A 5,261-nucleotide genomic window follows, 5' to 3' on the forward strand; every position below is an offset into this window, starting at 1 on the left:
TATAGAAGGCTACGTCTGGGAAGGGTGCAACAGAACGAGAACGGAAAAAAAGGGTGGAGGGGTAGGTTTGTTGATACACCAGGGAACAAATTGGCAAAGAATTAAATCATCTTGTAAAGAACTTATCTGGGTTTCAGGAACAATTGCCGGCATAAGGACATGGCTACGGGTAGTTTATATAGGAACAGGACATCAATGCAGGCAAGAAAACAGGGATCTTGTTGAATGTCTCAGTGACGAAAGTCAGTTTGGAAACGGGGCCAATATTATTCTACTGGGGGACATGAACGGCCACATCGACGATCTGGATGGATACACGGATTGTAACGGCAAGCTAATGCTAGATTTCTGTGAGCGACACGATCTAGTTATAGTAAATAGGGAAACAAAATGTGAAGGCCAAATCACATGGGAATTCCGCAACAGGCAGACGACCATTGATTATTGTCTAATGTCGCAGGAAATTTATAGCAAGGTCACAAAAATGGAAATAGACGAAGGAGGGGAGTGTAGTCTGAGAAGTGATCATAAACGTATTAGTCTGCAGATGGGGCCCTTGATGAAAAGAGAAATGGAACTCAGACAAAATGTAAACGCAAAATTAAACGACGATCAAATAGCGCAGATAGCAGCAGACATAGCGGAAGCAATAGAGAAAAGCCCCATGGAAGACTGGGATTATGAACAGGTAGAACTACTCATATATAAGGAGGAAAATCCAGGAGGTTAAAGTAGCAAACCGCTGGAATGGAAAGAGGAAGCCACGGAGCTTGTGGAATAAGGAAATCAGGGAAGCTATTGTGCAATGACGGGCTGCTTCAAGGGAACACCGAATGGTAAAGAAAGCACAGGTATCTCAGGAGGAAATCGACCAAAAATGGGAATCATATCGACAAAAGAAACTTCAAGTGCAGGCCCTCGTCCAAAGTAAACTAAGACAGTCCACCTATCACTGGATGGCTGATATACACGATGCCTCTGGAGGCGGAGCAAGAAAATTCTGGAACCATTTAAGCTGGCTAGGGAAGTAGAATCAAAGCAAGCAGGATCGGATTCAAGATAACGAGGGAAATTGTTTAAAGGGAGACAACACAGTGAACTACATTACATCAGTTATAGCCGAGTCATTTAAAAGCGACGATAGGGTAATCTCCGCAAATCAGGAAGCAACACAAGGTAGCAGAATACAAAGCAGCTTAGAACTGACCAATCTAAACTGGAAAAAGGCAGAAAAAAATATTCCTGAAAACACATCTACAGGAATAGATGGAATTCCGATCAAGCTGATTAATGAACTCGGTCCAAAAGTAAGGAAACGTTGTTAAAAGCTCTGGAAACATTCATAACGAATAAGCAAATTCTGGACAGCTGGCGGCAGAGTAAAATGAATTTAATTTATAAAGGGAAAGGAGACAGGATGCACATAAAATCCTACAGGCCGATTACCATAACATCTGTTATGTACAGGTTAGCCATGCAGGCGGTGAAATTAAAGGTGCAAGCATGGGTTGAAAGTAACAAGATACTCGGAGAACTTCAGGACAGCTTTAGAAATGGTAGACGCTTAGATGATAGCCTGTTCGTGCTTACCCAATGCATCGAAATATCTAGAGTGGAAAATAGACCTTTGTATTTGGCCTTCCTGGACATAAACGGGGCGTACGACAACGTAAACAGGGAACTCCTGTGGAACATATTAAAAGAAGAAGGTATCGGTTATGAGATAATAGAGTTCCTACAGGAAATATACCGAGATAACAAAGTAGAAATTACGTGGGAAGGGATAAGAAGTACGGAGGATGTCAAAGTATGCAAAGGATTAAGACAAGGCTGTCCTCTATCACCGGTGCTGTTCATGCTTTATATGGTAAACCTGGAACGGAGGATACAAGACAGTAGCCTAGGTTTTAACCTGTCATATAGATTAGGTGGAAAGGCGGTAGAGCAGCGCCTCCCCGGTTTGATGAATGCAGACTATATTGTGCTGCTAGTTGAGAGTCTGGAAGAATTGCAAACTCTAGTTAAGTATTGCGGAGACGAAGGGGACGCTCTAGGCTTCAGTTTCAGCGCAGTTAAGTCGAGTCTGATGATTTTCAACGGCTCAACTGATCAGGGTCTTAAAATACAAGGCCTTGAAATACCTAGAGTAGCAGAATATAAATATCTGGGGGTACGGGTAAACGAAGGATTGGCATACATTGGAAAGCATGAGCAATCACTTAAGGCCAAAGGGCGAAGGAATGCCGGGATAATGAAGCATAAGGCATTGTGGGGATACAATAGGTATGCGGTTTTGAGGGGTATTTGGAAAGGAATTATGGTGCCCGGACTTACTTTCGGAAATGCGGTTTTGTGCCTAAAATCAGAGGTACAGTCGACATTAGAAACAAATCAGAGATCCGTTGGACGATTAGCACTAGGTGCCCACGGCAAAACTACAAATGAGGCGGTACAGGGAGATATGGGCTGGGCATCTTTCGAAGTACGGGAAGCTCAGAGTAAAATATTATATGAGGAACGCCTGAGGAAATTGGACAGTAGCAGATGGGCAGCTAAAGTATTTAAATACCTGTACCTAAAAAGCGTTGACTCACAATGGAGGAAAAGAACTAGGAAACTAACTAGTAAGTATGCTAGTAACAAGGACGGAGAAATAAAGAGCATTAAGCAACAGGTGAAAAACACAGAAGGTAAAAATGGGATAAATTCGACGGAAAAGAAACAGAGTGTGGAATTATACCGAAAGTGGAAAATGCAGATCAGGAAGAAAGATTTCTTTGATAACTCAAGAGGCAGTGCCCTACTTTTTGAAGCTAGATCAGGGTGCCTTAGAACACGCAGCTACAAAAAGAAATTTAACAATGGAGATGACGCATGTGCTGTATGTGGAAACTCCAGTGAAACAATTGGCCATATTATACTCGAATGTAATGGTATCCATCCGGAAGTTGGTGCAGGCGCAATCACTGTTCCTGGAGCTCTGGGGTTTAGTGATAACAGTGGCCGGGTGAATAAACCGGCGGTGGAAACTAGCAAAAACCGACTGGAAGATTGGTGGCTTAAAAGCAGAGAAGTGACATAATGTTAGTAACGTAGGAACAAAATTTAATAAATAGAATGGTGGTTTAGTTAACCATTCTAAATCAATAATTAAGATATAGGGAGAAAAATGAGCATGATAGCTACTGCTACCCCCCTGTTTCAAAGGGGACGCTCCTATATTCCATCCATTCCATCCATGGTGCGACGTCATAAGCGAGGCGAAGATGGGCTACCAAGTCAGCTCATCAGCGTAGCGTGGCTCGTAGCCTGCAGCGTTGGAGGTTTTGCCTCCCGCCAAACCCTCTAACTCTACTGCCGCTCCCTTTCCCAATAGGGCGTAATTTTGGCTCTGCCTCGCGGCCAAGTCTCGAAATTATTCTTTATCAGCATGGCCTCCGAGATCTCAAGGTCATGCTAGCAGAAGATATTCTAGAGCACTGTACAGACGCTCCTCGCGCCAGTGGATCAGCCACTTGTAGGCAACTTCCGCGAATTCTAATGGCCTTGAAGGTGTTTTAAACCAACAGAAAATCAAAAAAGGGCTATGAATGCAAAAGCGCTCCTGCATATGTTTCGCGCGCGCGTAGCACATGTATTGTATAGGGCGTAACGCTAGCGCCACCAAGCAGTCCCTCAGCGAAACAGACCGCCGATTTCAATACTGTGGAGACAGGCGCGACGCTGCAGGCACTGTTGCCTGCTCGTAGCCACGCCGGGCGTTTCGCACTTCGCCCACTAGGTGCGCTGTGGTCTAACATATGGTGTCGTCTTGCATTGGAGACCGCCTCTTGTTTTCGCAATCTCCTAGGCTTAACTGCAGCTGAGCCACTGTGATTTTTTTTCGTGCTAATTACACAATACCAGTATTTAATCCTTGAAAGCATAGTCCAGTTTAAAAAATCTTGCTCGTCGTCGTCGAACCCCCAGTATATGCTTGCTTCGACAAGTTTTAGGCCGTTAGCGCTCCCGCACAAATTCAACGAGTTTTGGAGTAACGCCGCAATCGACACTTGGCTCCCCTTTCTCTCCTTTCACTTTCCCTCTCATCTCCCTCCCTTCCCTAATGGCGCTGTTCAGATGTCCACAGAGCAAGTGTGACAGATACCTCGCCTTTCCCTTCCTGTGAACCAATTATTATTATTATTAGTTACATCAGGTGTTTAATTCAGCAGTGTGCCTACCATGTGACTTCGTGCAGACCGGGGGATCACACCATAAAGATAAAATTAAAAGAAATGAAGCAAAAAATTAAAAATACGAATAATCAATTTGGTTCACTAAATTTAAGCATGCAATGATATCATCGACCGCGGCGGCTGCGTTTCGATGGAGGCGAAACGAAGAGGCGTCCATGTACTGTGCGATGTCAGCGTTGCTGTTGCTGCTGTAGGAAGTAGGAAAATAAAATTACGCTACAAGTGACACGCATGACCACCCGCATCACCAACAGGCGGCATGGCATGCGCGAAGAGGACACACTAAAACTATAGTTAGAAACCTGGTAGGGAGCCGAATTATATACAGCCTGCCCTACTAGTGCCTCAACAAGAGTGAAATACAACAAGCGGATGCCCTGCTATGCAAAGCGTATAAGACGGCGCTCCGATTACCACGCAACACGTCTACAGAAAAGCTCATGGCGCTTATATTGCAAAACACATTCGAAGAACTACGCGAGGCGCAGCTTGAGTCGCAAAAACTCAGGCTGCTGCAGACAACGACTGGAAGAGCGCTCTTACAGAGACTCGGATACTGTGAGCAGATGCGAGAAATAGCGAGGACGGTAACGATCCCCGACGAACTTCGCAAGTCCCTCAAGGTAGCTCCAATCCCGAGAAACATGGACCCTAACCTCCACCAAGGTAGAAGAGAAGCAAGGGCCGATTTTATTCAAAAAACATACGCTCCTCAAGACACGACCGTGTATGCAGACGCGTCCTCGAGAGGAGGACACAACAAAATTGCAGTGGCCACGGTGGTCGATTCGTCTCTACGCGAAGTGACCAGCGCCTCTATCCGACACTGCACAGTAGCAGAGGCCGAGGAAGTAGCCGTTGCTCTAGCGGTGGCGGAGGGCTATAGAGCTGGGCGGTCGCTAACGATACTCACGGACTCTCAAACAGCCTGTCGAAATTTCATGAATGGTAGCATTGGTCGTCACGCACTCCGTATACTCCTCAAAGCGAGCGACAGAATTAAAAACCGCGAATAAAAGAAGA

Source organism: Amblyomma maculatum, chromosome 4 (assembly GCF_055883805.1).
Source record: "Amblyomma maculatum isolate TAMU_Amacu chromosome 4, ASM5588380v1, whole genome shotgun sequence".
In the NCBI taxonomy this organism is placed as follows: domain Eukaryota; kingdom Metazoa; phylum Arthropoda; class Arachnida; order Ixodida; family Ixodidae; genus Amblyomma; species Amblyomma maculatum.